Below are 16,873 nucleotides of genomic sequence, written 5' to 3' on the forward strand. Positions count from 1 at the left end.
GCTTTGAATTTTATTAGTTTTTGTCACACCCGATTTCCGGTGGGCCCGGTTGGTGGGTTTATGTGTGAAGATTGATAACAGTTTCACAAATACGTATCGAAAGATAGGATAACAAAATAATAATATAAATGTTCAAATTTATTGAATAAAACTTATAAGTGTTTGATACAATGTCCCGCAAGTAAGATCGAAAATAAAGCGAGCTTAAGGACATCATAGGCCTTTAAGCGAAGGCATTGCAAATTCCTAAGCTTTTCTTTTGACCAAGCCATTCCACCCTATATAAGGGTTTGTTACCTGCGGTTTAATATTTTGAAAATACGTCAGCTTTCATTGGTAAAACAATTAACCGACTCATTTTAAAAAAACATTTCATAAATCATTTGATGCATATTATGATAACCCGCGGGTTAATTATTTAGTATTCTTTTTGGATAGATTTCTTGTCACCAATTTTCAATGCTTGTCAATACAGTTGGGTACCAGAAATCTATGCCGGTATGTGATGATGGTACACACCACCTTTAATACAACGTCTTCTGGGAGTATGCCTACTACCCTGCGCGTATTTTATATGGCCATTCCTAGTTGATGAGTCGGGACGCCCGGTGTAACGCTCCGCTTTTTTGTACTTTCCTTAATTAGAATGATGTAATCGTAATTCTATTTTTGGAAACTTGTAATCATATTGTATTCGTATTTCATTTCCAACTTTGTAAACCGAGACTTTGATCATAATGAAATTCATACTTTACACATACATGCAATTCATACAATCAATTGTTAAATACGTGTTTACTTCCAAATCGACACTTGTTATACATGCAATTACTCATACATACATTCACGTTACTCGAATTATACTTACATGCATTTTACATACTTGAAAACATGCTAAATACTAAGTTATAACATAAAATGACAAACAAATCAAAGTTCAGGGGCCAATGTGCAACAAACGAAACTTGGATGGCCAAGAGAGGTGTCGCGTTGCGCGACCTCCTCCCTCCTTTCTGGTCGTGTGAGGCCACGGGTCCCAATCTGCAGATGGTAGTTTGTTGCATACGGGTTGTTCATCCTTTCCACCTCCAAACTCACCCAATCACCTTATAACTCCATTAAAACACTAACCCTAACCAACCACTATATATCCAAGCTTCCCACACCTTATTTGCACTTTTCCAAACCCTCAAACATTCTCAAATCACTCCATAATCTGCTAGAAATCCAAGTTTGAGGCAGAATCCTCTAAGTGCAAAAATGAGCTTTATCTCATTTTTCTTCGTCTTTTCTTCACCTTTTCTTCCACTACAAAGCTGGGAACACCTCTAGGAGTGTTTCCACAAGTTTATCATGGTAAACTAAGGTGGAACATCGCCTTTTTTAGGTCCAAACTTTTTTGTTTTGGAAGATTATATTGTAAACTTTTATAAAACTTAAACTTTCTTAAATGAATCTTGTGCCTACATGTTCCTAAACCCATCCATGGTTGTGGGTCTTGTTTAAGGTTGATTCTTATGACTTTAGAGCATTCACATCCTAACCATCAAATTATGTGAGAAGGGGTTTTTATATTATAAATGGTATAAAAAGTGGTTGTGAGTAGAGGAGAGAGAAAATGTTACTGTTCATCTGTATATTTGGGGGGACACTGTTCACCCGTTATAATTTTTTAATATATTTTGAAAGTGGTTATGAGTGAAAGTTAGAGAAAAATGTAATGATAATATTATTTAATTGAAAGGAGAGAGAAAAAGTATTTGTTTTTAGTGGAAATATATTGATATAGGAGTTGTTTTTTAGTGGAATGTGTGTATAATTTGATGGATTGGATATGAATGCTCTTAGAGGTGCAAACACCCTCTAAACTTTTTATTTTGACAAAGGTTTTAGAGGAACTACAAGTGATGAAACCATCCAAGCTCACCATCTTCAATATGGTGAGACTTATGTTTTGGTAAAGGTGTGAAACATGGAAGCCTTGGTTATACAAACTCATTCCACCACCTCACTTGATGTTTTATCATGATTCAACTAAGTAGTTTCCTAGTCCTAAAGTAAGTTAACCTCGCCTTGCCTCGCCTCCAACATTTGCCATGTTGGGTATGACACGCCCGGGTTGTTCTTATTTGGCTACTTTGTACTTTAGTAGAATAGTTTATATTCTTATTGTTCATGACCAACCGGGTTCACCAACTATGTTGGTAAACCTTGTGCTTTGGTGAATCATATAAAGAGGCATACATACCTCCATGCTTGACTTCTATGACACTACATGAGAATACATGATGGACCTATAATATATTATATATAAAATATAATATACTTAACCGAATTCTTGATGTTAAACGGGTTATGGTTAAATGTCACCAATATAGGTTGTATTATCTTTGTTCTAAATTCCTCGTTTATAATTCTAATGGGCAAGTTTGGACCCATGAAATCACATAAAATCCTAGTGTCAAAACGAGTGTTTAGGACAAGATATATTTTCGTGTACATACTTTTTATATGTACTTAAACTCCAAATCCGAATCTTTCACCTAATCCGAATACTCACACACCTCCGTTTACCCTTGTAGGGTAACTTCGGTGTTCCAACTCAAACGCTCGTCAAACTCTCAATTGCTAGGAATGCTTTGCAAAACAGTGAGTATACATGACTCCCTTTTTACTTTTAACACTTTTGGGTGCAATACGTATATGCTATTAAACTCAAGCAATCACATACTTTATGCTTAAATCACAAACAAACAATCCCACATGCATGTTTAATACGTTATACTTGAACTCATATATGCTAGAATTTATTATGCTTTATACTAGTCATTAACTTCGTACGAGGCTCCCTTAACATGTATAGCGCTATAGGATTAATGCACCGCCCGTATTCTTGAGGTCATGTTAAGTTAAACAAAACAGTCTTATCATTGCTACGATGAGACTATGCTAGCAGGAATCTTTGGGTTAGCATTTATAGTTGCATGCTAGTATCTTATGTTAGTTTTAAGATAACAATTTTACCATGTGGATTCGTTTAAATATTTATACTTATGCTAGTAATCAAACTTGTATGCTCGCCAATACTTTTGTGTTGACATGTACTTTAATACGTATTGCAGGAAATTGATGACGATGATGATGAATGAAATATAGTAGGAAGACTAGAAACGCACCTTTAAACTTTTGTACTTATGTTGTATTTTGTTTCTTTGATTATGTTGTTGTATTTGCTTCAAAATGATGTACTTGAATTTAGCAATGAAATGAAATTTTGAGTTTATTAAATATTGTCACAAATAGTATTATGAAGTCTCTTGCAATCTTGTTTTCGTCTCACTCCGATGTTTCCGCCATCGGTTGGGGTGTGGTGTGACACCCGAACACGGTACCATTACCCCCGGTGTTTAATGTTATTCAAGAAATACAGACCGGATTCTTATATTTATCAAAGCATTTGCCCATTTATATAATAACTGCTCCAAGGGGTTAATGTCGTATCCCAAGTTTTCAAATAAAACCAGGCTAAGAGTATTTACCTTTGCTTAGCAAATATTATCTTTAAATAAGTTCTTTGAAGCAAAGTCGTATTTCAAGTTGTATATCCCAGGCGTGATTATCTGGAATGCTCTATAGTCCAGAATGAAACAAATATAAATATCCGTTAGAATGTTCAAGAGTCTTTTTGTAAGTTATGTTACTTGACTCGCTACTTAGAATATTGTTCGGTTTCGCTAGATTAAGCGTTCACCGGTTAGAATGTGGTTTATACCCTTCTAAGTTCGAATATACCCTTCCGAGTGCGAAGCCTCGTTGGATATGGGTTATTTAACAAAACATTCTGATTTTGAATGATTTTGAAAGGTTTAAACTCAACTCGACTAGTTTACATATTTTATATATATTATATATTAAACTAGTCATTTGCGTAAACGCGGCATTGAATGGTCGAATGGGTCTAGGACAAGTCCGTGATGTCAAAACATATTTCCAAATGTTATATAATCAGTCGAGGTCAAATTATATGCCTCGTTGGTTTTAAAACCATTTCTACGCCAGAAGGGCGTTTTTGATATTTTTAAAAATATATATAATGGACTTGTCGATTTACCCTTTAAATGGTACGACCATAAGGTGTAACCTCATAGGGTTACTTCCTATAATATCATGGTCACAAAACATGCCTTGATTGAGTTTCAAAGTAGACCAAACGGGTCAGAATCGAAAGTCAAAGCAAAAGTCAAATTGTTTGACTTTCGGTATAGGATTGAGGTCTAAACTGGGTATGATGAGTTGAACATGTCCAAATATGTTGCATTAGTCCATACACATTGATATGATGTCAAAACATTTGGTTTTGATAGCTTAAAGTCCAGTTAGCATAAAATGCATATTTATTAGTTTTGACTTTTTAAATATAACATGTTTGACTCATCATTTCGCCTATTAATCGTGATTGTCGGAAGGTATGATCGCAGTGGAATCATACCAACATTATTACGATCACGTGGGAAAGTTCGATTCGAACTTTGACTTGACCACAGTGGTGAGAACTGAAAGTCAAACCAAAAGTCAAACTGTCTGACTTTCAGTTGAATACTAGCTAAAATAATCAAATTGAACAAGGGAGAATGACTTACTAGACTTGAGAACTCCTAAGAAGGATTGAGGGCTGCTCCTAAACTCGAGAGAAGCTCCAAAGAACAAATTTATAGTGAAATTGAAGGTGAGAGTGAAAATGTTCAACAAGTAAGGCTATTTATAGCAAACCACAAGCTCTTAGATCATGCCAAGTGTGAGCTGAGGTGTCTAGGGAATGCTTAGTGTCCTTCCAGGTGTTGAATTGAGGTGATAAGTGGCAAAGATCGCGAGATGAGTGGAAACAGAGCAGGCTAGGCTGCCAGCAACATTCTGTTGTCAGCGCACCTCTTACGGACCGTAAGAGGAGGCTAACGGTCAGCAAGTGGTGTTTTTCACCGCCTTACTGGTTTGAACCCCTTACGGTCCGTAAGGGGTATACCTTACCGTTCATAAGGGACCTCCAGAGATGGAATTTTTAACATTTTTGCCATTTTAGTCCTTGGGCTTTATTCTTATCCCCTTTTTTACATATTTGGTCCCTCTCTTTCACAAATCGGAACTGAACGGAGAGTTTGGATACGTGTCGCATTATGATTCGATACATTTATACGAGATGTTACAGTTTTGTAAGCACCCAAGATGTCAAAGATTTGGTGAAAGTTAAAATTTTGAACTTGGGTTGATTCTTGAACTTAATGATTTTGGAAAGAATGTGAAGTTGCCCTTGATGAATTATAAGCACCATTATCAAGATCATCACATTTTTTGTTGCAAGTTGTCTTTGACAAAGATGAGCCAGAGATCTGCTAGATGGAATACATTATACATGGCCAAAAACTGGTTCGAGTGTTTGGTCGATGAAGCAAAGTACAGCTTCGTCATAAGCTCTAGCGCAGCCTCCTTGGCGGTATCAAATGTGCCCAACCATATTGTTATTAATTTGTATGGTGTCTTTAAATTAAACAAATAAACAAACATCAATCCCACTCATAGTGAAACCTACTAGTATGTAGGGCTGCAAACGAACCAAACGTTCAGCGAACAGCGAACAGTTTGTGAACCATTCGTTGGGAAGTTTGTTTGTGTTCGTTGGTTTACTAAGCAAACGAACACGAACAAGAAATTTCATTCGTTTAGTTAAATGAACAAACATGAACAGAGGTCGTGTTCGTTCATTCGGTAACGTGTTCGTTTGTGTTGGATACTTCATTAGTGTTTTTAGTTTTTATATTTATTTAAATACTTCAAAATTCCAACAAATTAAATATCTAATAAGTGTTGGTGTATTATATATTTTGTTCATGAACGATTGTTTGTGTTCGTTTGTTTCCATTTGTGTTCATGAACATTAGTTTGTGCTCATTTGTGTTCGTCAATGTTCGCCTAAAATTAACAAACAAACACAAACGAACACGACCAAGTTTATTTTCTTAACAAACGAACACCAACATAAAATCTCGTTTGATAAGTGTTCGTGAACGGTTCGCGAACACATATATTTCTTAACAAACGAACACGAACAAGGTATTGTTCGTGTTCGTTCGGTTCGTTTGCAGCCCTACTAGTATAGTCTGAGGAGGGTAGTACGAGGCAAATATATCCTCTATCCCAGATGGTAGAGAAGTTGCTCCTATGAAACCATTTTTGAAATTAACTAATAAAATAATAAAATCTAATACTTAGCATTTTGAGTAAATTACAAAAGTCGTCCTTTATGTATGTCACTTATTGCAAATTGTGTCCTTTATCCTCAATAATTACAGAAAACGTACTCGATGTTTGCAAACCCTTGCAAGTTATGTCCTTTAACCCTAACTCGGTTAATTTTTTGTGGTTAAATCTGACCAAATGGACCCCACATGAGGGTATTTTGGTCATTTTACTCTCATGTAAGGTTCATTTGGTCAGATTTAACCACAAAAATACCCTCATGTGGGGTCCATTTGGTCAGATTTAACCACAAAAATTAACTGAGTTAGGGCTAAAGGACATAACTTGCAAGGGTTTGCAAACATCGAGTACGTTTTCTGTAATTATTGAAGACAAAGGACACAGTTTGCAATAAGTGACATACATGAAGGACGATTTTTGTAATTTACTCTAGCATTTTTGTGTTGCTTTTTTATATCCAAGTCCCCAAGGCTCAAACTTACATTGTTCACATACTTGCTAAAGTATAGACTACCGGACATAGGTTGAACATGGAAACGTGATAGTGTCACACATGAACCTAAACATGGTAATTGTGTCACGCATGAACAGGACATGTATATTCATCCATCAACACAAACACAATACATGTATACTGAGGTTGACACAAACATGTTTAATCCAACGTACATTTTTATTAGACAATAAATAAATAGGCCATAGAAGCTAAACAAACATTAAGATTAACTATTTGCAAAATGTTTACACCTCTATTACAAACAAGAAAATTTTAACTAGCAATTGTGCAGAGGCCGCGCGAACGCAGGCCTCCACTGCCACAAATTATGACGTAGGCTCGACCACTTGGGCCGACCTTAGGCAAGCACCCCTCCTAAGTGCAATGGAAGTCACCAACCTAGGCCATGGACCTTCTTGATCACCCATTGACCCCGTCCAGGTAAGTGAGTAATCCATTGCCTTCTCTCCATATTTACATTACACCCCTGGTCACCTTATCTTTCTTCAAGCCGATGTGGGACTCTAGACTAATTAAATTACTTCCATTTTATTTAAATAGAGGTATTATTAATGTTATTATCTTTCATGCTTTTCAAGCTCAATAGACTAAATTTGCAGGCAAATGTTTTAGCACAGGCAGTAAGACACAAAAGCAGCTTATCTCTGAAGGTGAAATATGAACTTGGATGACATAATCACAAACCATTAACCTTGGACATTATTCTAGCGAACATCAGAGATTCTCATATCTTTAACTTAGTTACACACCAGGTGTTCATTACTCGATCAGATCACGTATGAAATAGAGTTTGATATGTTGTTTCATGATTGTAGTGGTATGAAAAATGATATAACAAAAGACGAGTTATATATGCGATTTTCATCGTGATTGTAACATATTTTCACCTGAACTGGTCGCTGGCTTTTATGGTCATTGTTGTCGAATCAAAATGGGGAATTGCAGCTTTGATGAGAAGCTCGAATCTAGTGAAGGGAATGAGATTTGTTTCTTTGTTATTGTTTTTGTCAAATATTCACGTATGTAACATATTGATAGCTAGCTTTATACGCCAATGGTAAAAATAGACTAAACATTCACAAGCCCCCACTGCCACAAATTATGACTGATTTTTCAGAGGATAAATGTATACTCTTGACTGATTTTTCTATAATTGAAATTGTTACTAACAAATGTTTTTTAATTATCAATTAATAATTCGAGTTTAAAACTGAAACTTTGTACTTAAAATTGTGCAGGGGCTGCGCGAACGCAAGCCCCCACTACCACAAATTATGATGTAGGCTCGACCACTTGGGCCGACCTTAGGTGGGTACCCCTCCTAAGTGCAATGGAGGTCACCAACCTAGGCCATGGACCTTTTTGATCACCCATTGACCCCATCCAGGTAAGTGAGTAATCCTGTATCTTCTGTTCCTATTTAAAACACACCTCTTCACCTTCTATTTTTCTTCAAGCCAATGTGGGACAAAGGCTAATGAAACAGAACATTATTGTTTCCATCTTATTTGAATAAACTTATAAACGTAGCGGATTCATGGAAATTGGGGCATCTAATCTTTCTCTCACATATTTGATATTCCAATCCACCAGTGCTTTAGAAATCTTGAGAGAAATTGTGAGGATTTTAAGGTATAGGCTTAGTTGATTTATGGCAATTATGGCACTGCTGATTTGTCCTGTTTCAGCTGTTCTATCATCAAATGTTTTAGTTGCAAAATCTTGTAAATTCTCAGAAACAGCCATTTCAACCACAATGTGTTTCCCTATGTACATCACATCGATGTTGATATCAAAAGCAGCTGTTGTTTACACTGGTGATTGCAATTACTCACAAAAAAAAAACCTTCAATTGTTTAAGGTTTTATGTTATTATTAGAACGATCTGATGGCGAATCGTTTCCATGCACTTCTTAGTATGCACTGTAATTATCGGCTGTCCCCTATACTTGTTGTTTTACTCGCCACTGCTGGGGATCGAACACGGGCCGTATGACAGGCGGGAATACTTACCACTATACTACAAAGATTTCTTTGTTTGTTTGTTAACATCAGATCTCAGTTTAACATAAATATTTTCTGTAAAAAAATATAAAAAAATTCATCGTTGTTGCTTAATAGTATTAGTATAACCTGTCAAAGACCATATCCAAGATTCTTAATGAATCCACTATACAACATATCTTGAGTAGCAAGATCAATACAACTCTAAGGATAATATTCATCTCCTTACTACTACTTGAAGAAGAAAACGATTCATCGTCTCATTCTTTTCTGGACAAAAATTCAACAATTGTTCATGTTTTGAATTTTACTAGCATTTTAAGCATCCAAGATGTCAAAAATTAGGTAGAAGTTAAAATCCTGAACTTGGTTTGATTCTTGAACTTGTTGATTTTGAAAAGAATGTGAAGTTGCCATTGATGAATTATATGCACCATTATCAAGATCATCACAATTTTTGTTGCAAGCCGTCTTTGACAAAGATGAGCTAGAGACCCGTTAGATGGAATACATTATACATGGCCAAAAACTGGTTCAAGTGTTTGGTCGACGAAGCAAAACGTACGGCTTCGGCATAAGCTCTAGCGCAGCCTCCTCGGCGGTATTAAATGTGCCCAACCATACTATTATTTGTTGTATGGTGTCTTTAAATTAAGAGTTAAATGCCATTTTAGTCCCTGTGGTTTTGGTCATTTTGCCAGTTTAGTCCAAAGGTTTGAAACGTTGTCATTTTAGTACAAATAGTTTCAAGCGTTGCCATTTTAGTCCACTGGATTCACTCTGTCCATTTTTTATGTTACCTAGAAGGGTAAGTCAATCAGGTAATTTGAGTTATTACATAACAAATTTTTAAGAAATAACAAAACAATGTTGTTTGAAAGGGCCAACCCATAATAATTAAAGATTGAAACGTAAAATTTATTCACAGTTTTACTTGATTTAAAACAAAGAATATTAAACTGAAAATTGTGCAGGGGCTGCGCGAATGCAAGCCCCACTGCCACAAATTATGACGTAGGCTCGACCACTTGGGCCGACCTTAGGCGGGCACCCATCCTAAGTGCAATGGACGTCACCAACCTAGGCCATGGACTTTCTTGATCACCCATTGACCCCGTCCAGGTAAGTGAGTATTACATTACCTTCCGTCCCTATTTAATACACGTCTCCTCACCTTCTCTTTATCTCCAAGCCGATGTGGAACTCTGGACCAATTAATGAAACAAACCCCTTTCCTTTTTAAACATCTAAACAGAACATTGTTACTTCCATCTTATTTAAACATCTCAACAATTCTAATTTTTTAAGTCTCTACACAATGTTTGTTCTTCCCCAGTTGGGTGCGCCCATGACTGTGCAATATGCACGCACTTTTTATGATATCTTAAAGATTGTAACTCATTTTGTCATTGTTCTAGTCATGTGTAGAATATTGTTATATTTTGAAGGGCATAAACGTATAGAAAATCACATCAATCTTAGCGCATAAAATTGTTAGCATATATTTATTCATAATCAATATTTATTTTAAAGGTAGCGTGTTGGTTTTCTAAGAAAAGTAAGCATCTAGAACTTTTCTAAAACTATTTATGTAGGTCCCTTGGAGGATGAGGTCAAACCTTAACCTTGTTATGTTAAACACACTAGCAAGTGCGGAATCCAAGCTAGAGTGCAAACCGAGATGAAACAAGCACAAACACAAGACACACAATATTCACCGATTAACACCACTTGTATTAATGCAAATGAAAGGTTCGGTTACAAGCTCAATGTTTACAAATCTGTTTTGCAAACTCTCTAAGTGTGTGTGTGTTCTTGACAGAAGTGTCTCTCCTTGTCTGCCTTATCTCTCGTGACTGACTCATGAAGTGAACACACTACATGGGTATTTATACCCATAACAGATGATCTGGTCGAAGGATCAGGATTACTGATCGAAACATCATCTATCGATCATACTGCCATCGAAGGATTCACATATACCTCGAAGGATGGTATATCCTTCGAGGTCCATCAGTATCCTTCGTGGGATATCTTTCGAGCTCATCGAAGGATAGAAACAATCCTTCGATGACCCAACCTTCGACACAGACAATTTACAACCATATTATAACTGTTTGGCCAAGTCAAACCAGGAGGATGGTTGACTTGGTCAGACTTACATGACTAACAAAGACATCATTTTACATCATGACCGAATACAGACAAAGTACAGACACAAGTGCACCAACAAACTCCCCCTTGGCTGTAGCTATGTCTCGATCTTGATCATCTTTGATCTTCGTGTCTTCAAGACTCTGATGTCCTTTCAAGTCTTCAATGTCGGAGGATCTTCAAAGTTTTCACGTCTTGAAAGCAGAAAGTGTATCAACAAACTACCCGTATCATGTAGAAAGTGTGCTGACAAACTCCCCCTTAACATAAGCTCCCCCTTGAGTTATGCTCGTGAAAGACTTGATCATTAATACTTGAGATCCTTGTGGTGTTGATGATGGTCAGCGGCAACTCGATCATTTTCATCACTTGAGAGCCTTCACGCCGTGTCTTCATTCCGAAGCTTTGTCATCGACCATGTTCTCCTTGCCTTTAGAATCTGCACATGCAAGAAATCTAAACGCGTAATGAGAACAACTGCTTGGAATACAGTTAGCATAAACAAATGACACACGAATGACCTTGTTTCAATCAAACACCGTCCGACAGTTTGAAAGTTTTACAAATTTATCAATTTCAGTTTCCAACTTTCAAAACTTGCAAATTTCGACCGTTTATGAAGATGTAGTCAATCCGGTTTTCGTTCAGGTTTCAGGCAACGAAGACTCGAGTTCCAACATCGTACGATCGAAAATAAAATAGAAATAAAATCTTTTTGGCTTTTATAAAGTTTATATTAAAACATACTTAAAATCTTTTTGGTATTTTGAATATTTTAAAATATAAAGACTGAAAGCAGTAAATAAATATATACAGACATTCTTTTTGCGAGTTTCGAGGGTAAGAGAATCATATCAGTGTACGGTCATGCCAAAAACTCTTGTTGTTCAGTTAGTTAACATTAAGATAAGCATCCTATAACAATTATCGGTATTGTTGTCCACTTAAGCTCAACTTATCAGATGTAATCATGGCGAGGGGATACATTAAGGTATGATTTATACTTACCGACCGGTGTTCATCCACATCACGACACATTCCCGTATCAAGGTACGCACGAGTGTTCATCTTACCGGTGAGTATACCGATTATCATCTGTTTGACCGTATATGATGTGAGATTCTCACTTATTTTGATTTGAAAACAAGCCCTATGTGATAGAATCACTTATTGATGAGGAACTTAATTTTCATATGCATGAGGGCACAGGAGCAAGTCCGTGAACAGGTCAGTACTTCCGTACAGCAGAGAGACGAACTTGACTCCCGGATAAATGTGATATTTTATCACTTATTTGTTTGGACATGTGATTGTTTATCACTTATTAAGGTCGAATGCAGTATGAAATATGTACACGTATGTATAGTATCATGGAAGATCTAGACTTGCGTCCCCGTTATTTTTCGGTAAAAGATGCAACCATGATACCCAGATGATAAGCAGCATAAAAACCGAATATCTCAGAACCTCGGCAATCTATCAAACGAAATTTCGGTACTAAGACCATATGCCAATGAATGGTTCCCACCTGGTCTTCAGTCGATTTAAGATTTATATCATCCTGCACACTTTAAAATGATTGTGAGCCTACCGATACATCTTATATAGAGCTGCTTATCGTTTTTCATTTAAGGTTTAAAGAGGTTTGGATAGACCACTGATGTACTATCATTTTCTCTTTTGCTCGCCAGGAAACTCATTTTTGTTTTTCTATTGTTTTTGTGTTTTTGAATTTTTTTCGATGTTTTTGGATTTTCAGATTTTTGGATTTACTCCCCCTAAAATCAATAAACTAAGATAAAATCTAAAAACACAAAGGTATTTACAAAAATGAGTTTCGATCAGTAATCCTGATCCTTCGACCAGATCATCTGTTATGGGTATAAATACCCATGTAGTGTGTTCACTTCATGAGTCAGTCACGAGAGATAAGGCAGACAAGGAGAGACACTTCTGTCAAGAACACACACACACTTAGAGAGTTTGCAAAACAGATTTGTAAACATTGAGCTTGTAACCGAACCTTTCATTTGCATTAATACAAGTGGTGTTAATCGGTGAATATTGTGTGTCTTGTGTTTGTGCTTGTTTCATCTCGGTTTGCACTCTAGCTTGGATTCCGCACTTGCTAGTGTGTTTAACATAACAAGGTTAAGGTTTGACCTCATCCTCCGAGGGACCTACAAGTGGTATCAGAGCTTAGGCTCTTTTCCTTGTTAAAACCGAGTTTTTACAAGACTTTGGAGTGTTTGGACACATGGTTTAGCACCCGTTTTTAGTGTTTTCCCGCATTTCTTGACGTAAAAACGTGTTCTAAACTAACCGGGTGTGTTCAAGGACGGGTTGGGTAACTTAAAAACCTGTTTTTAAGAAATTTGGTGATTTCCGGCCAAATTCCGGTCATAATTCCGGTGACCGGTTTCTGGAAAAGGACCTTCCATTTTAAGCATTTTTTATTGGTCAAATCGGGTTTGGTACAAAAAGTATGGTCTGACCATACCTTTCTGCCGAAAGATCCCTACCAACCCATCACCTTTTCACCAACCTGTCAACTTTGTGTCAGCTGTGTCAGATCCATTCGAAAGATATCCTTCGAAGTCGAAAGATTATCTTTCGATCAAAGGAGGTTCGACAGATAAGGAATCTTTTCGAAGGATATATATTCGAAAGATAAGGATCTTTCAATTGTGAATCTTTCGAAATCTTTCGAAATCATTGTTCAAAATTCAACAGTGATCTTTCGAACACTGTTGATCCTTCGAACAAATATTGATCCTTCGATCCTTGTCTTTTTAAATCTAACAAGTGTTGTGTTTTTCTGTCTTTCGACAAGGGATCCTTCGGCTGGTCACTTATAACTTTTAAGTTGATTTGATTGTGATTTCAAGGAATTCAATTTATCAAAAATGAATCCGGCGTGGGGTAATCCATCAACTGCAGAGAGCAGTACGTCTTCTGCAAGATCCATTGTGCCATGTAATTCTGATATGTATTATGGAACTTCCAGTACTTCGTCTGCAAGACCCAGTTCACATGCTCCACTTCAAACGGCGTTTGTCACAAGCACGGATTGGTATGGCAATCCAATACAAGTTCCTGTAAAGCCAGCTCCAACCACAGACTTGTATGGAAATCCATTACCCCCAGTTGCTTTACAACACCATCGTTCTACTGTAGAACCATCATCTCTTGATCCAAAGAACAGTAGTCAGACAAAAACGGCGTTGTATGCTGAAATTGTCAACGATACCAGAAATGGTGAATCCTCGGGAAATGATAACAGTTCTAAACGTGATAGAAGTTCAGATGAAGATGTTTCAACTTCAGTTGAGGGTGATACAACTTCAAGTTCAAGCGAGGATGGATCTGAATGTGAATCATCAAGGGAGGTTATTAATTCTGATGCAGAAAGGCCAACACCTGAGAGTGATTTCAGTCAGGTATGTGTCGATGAACCCACTGCTGTAGATTGTGATAATTGTGCTAGATTAAGAGTTAAGTGTGCTGATTTAGAAGCAAACATGTCTGAGTTGCAAGGCAAACATGATGCTTTACAAGCTAGTTTGTTTGACTTGCAAGACAAACATGTTTCATTGAATGCCAAGTGGTGTGAATTGCAAAGCAAACACGAAGCTTTGCAAGAGAAATATGATGTGACGTTTATCCACAACCAGAAGTTGACCGTGGATCTTTCAAAATGCACTGAAGCCAACATGTTTTATGAGAACCATGAAAAAGAGTTTAAGTCGGTAATTGAGAACTTGAGGAAAGATAAAACCGAATTAACTAAAATGGTTTCCAGAAAACAAACTGACATTAATTTGTATATATCTCGCCTTGAGATAATGCAAAAGGAGATGGCTTGTGTCAAAACTGAAAGTGAAGCGATCCAGCTTAAGTTAGACAGTTATTTGAGCTCTAGCTATGTGTTGGATCACATCATTGATGTTCAGAAAGAAAAACGGGATGTCACATGCATAGGCTACAAGAAATGTCCACCACCAGTGAGACACAATTATGATGCAATGCCTGACGAGGAGGATAGAGTGTTCTTTGAACCATCTGTTCCTCTAGATGTAAAGGAGTTTGCAACAGGACTCGGATATAAGAAAGATGCATCATCCGATTCAGATGTATCAGCAGATACATGTGTGTCTTCTACTGAACTGAATCAGGATCCTCCAGTCATTACTGAGGATGCTGATTCCTCTGATGATGAATCTGATGATGCTGTCCCAGCAAAGTCTGATGCGGTAGTCAAAAATGGGGACATACCTCTCGAGAATTACATTCTATGTGATCCTCCTGCAAAACCCGCTAAGACTGTTGCAATCGAGTCCTCGTCTGCACAAGAGTCGGAGGGTGTGAACTTGCTGTACACTCTTGTTGGTGATGATAAAATCTACTCTGACAAAGATTTTCCTATTAAGAATGTTAATCAATCTCTAATAAGTAAAGTCTTTGAAAATTCGACAAGTAAGTTTTTGGGAAAGACAGGACCACGTGTTATAGTTACACAGTGTCCTCCTATTCCAAAGGCTGAAATTCGAAAACAATATGGCAATCAGAAATTACCAACAGAGAAGAGGCAGCCAAATCATACCAAACCTAAAGGAAAATCACCGACTCAGGGTCAGAAGAAACAGACCCAAAAGAAAAACAAGAATGTGAACTTTGTGAAATCGAAGGGAACGGACAAAATCGAAACTTTTGAGAACAAATCTAACTTAGATTTTGTTAAACAAGCAACAGTGTTGAAAAGAAATGAACCAGACTGTTCAAAACCTAGTACCTCGGGATCACAAAGTTTATCATCGGCAAGACGATCACATGATACTTCGGGGATTGTTGAACGAAGATCATGTTTTGAATGTGGTACAATTGGACACATAATTCGGAATTGTCCATATCTTCATAAGTTGAAAGCAAAGGTTGATGATCCCTGTGAACAAAATCATGCCGCCCAAGAGAATGGAAAAGGCAAACAGGGCGAAAACAAGAAAAAGGATCGGAAGATAAACTTCGTGAAATCAAGTGGGACTGATAAAATTGATACGTTTGAAAACAAATCCAACAAGGATTCTGTTAAACAAAGTAAAATTTTGAAAAGAAACGGTCAAAACAACTATACACAACAAACAAACGGTTGTGATGTAGGACCAAGTACCTCAAGATCACGAAGTTCATCATCCAGCTATTGCATTTATGATACTCCGAGGTTTGTTGAGCGGAGATCATGCTTTGAATGCTGTGAGTATGGACACATCATTAAGAATTGTCCATATCTCACCAAGAGAAAGTCAAAAGTTGATGCCCCCCATGGTAACAATTACCATAAACGATCTGTTTTACCAAAACAGGACCTCGTCTTGTTAAACAACGAGAAAAGAAACAGAAAAAGAAACAAAGAAAAGAAGTTGAAAAGGTCTTAAAACCGGAGGTCATCCAAACAAAATCTGTTAAATCGGATGTTAAACATGAAAAACAGAAACAGATTTGGATACCAAAACCGGTAACTGTTTCAGGGGGAGCTACATCAATTCCGAATCATCGGGAAATGGATGTTACAATTCTCGATGATGACGGACGACCCAAGTCTGTGAAGGCTTGGGTCCCCCTCTCCAACTAATCTCTGAATGAGTGTGCAGGATGTTCCAGGAGGAACTATTGATAGTCTTAGAATTGTTGATAGTGGAGCGTCCATGCACAAGATTGGCGACATAAGGCTCCGAAATATTGTTACAAACTAGGAGAATGTTGTTGCCATTGATGGAGAGAGAGGAAAGAAAAAGAAAAAGAAGAAGAATATGTTGGTGAAAGAATGTGGTTGAATAAAGTTGCAAAATTCGACCAAATGAAGAACGTGCCAAAATTTGGTTGTTATGGTTTTTGATCGGGTCCTCAGGAAAGATTCCAATGAAATGTACACACCTGCAGAACGTCTGA

General features: G+C 37.1%; 3 non-coding genes across 3 annotated transcripts; all 3 read right to left on the reverse strand.

Moving 5' to 3' along the window:
* Positions 1-7,036: 7,036 nt before the first annotated feature.
* On the reverse strand, positions 7,037-7,197 carry LOC118481515. Its single transcript, XR_004865724.1, has one exon. It is a non-coding gene; the product is annotated as a U1 spliceosomal RNA (small nuclear RNA).
* An 806-nt stretch (positions 7,198-8,003) lies between these two features.
* On the reverse strand, positions 8,004-8,164 carry LOC118481426. The gene has a single exon (XR_004865635.1). It is a non-coding gene; the product is annotated as a U1 spliceosomal RNA (small nuclear RNA).
* Positions 8,165-9,743: 1,579 nt separating this feature from the next.
* On the reverse strand, positions 9,744-9,903 carry LOC118481634. The gene has a single exon (XR_004865842.1). It is a non-coding gene; the product is annotated as a U1 spliceosomal RNA (small nuclear RNA).
* Between the last annotated feature and the right edge of the window lie 6,970 nt (positions 9,904-16,873).

Source organism: Helianthus annuus, chromosome 8 (assembly GCF_002127325.2).
Source record: "Helianthus annuus cultivar XRQ/B chromosome 8, HanXRQr2.0-SUNRISE, whole genome shotgun sequence".
Classification (NCBI taxonomy): domain Eukaryota; kingdom Viridiplantae; phylum Streptophyta; class Magnoliopsida; order Asterales; family Asteraceae; genus Helianthus; species Helianthus annuus.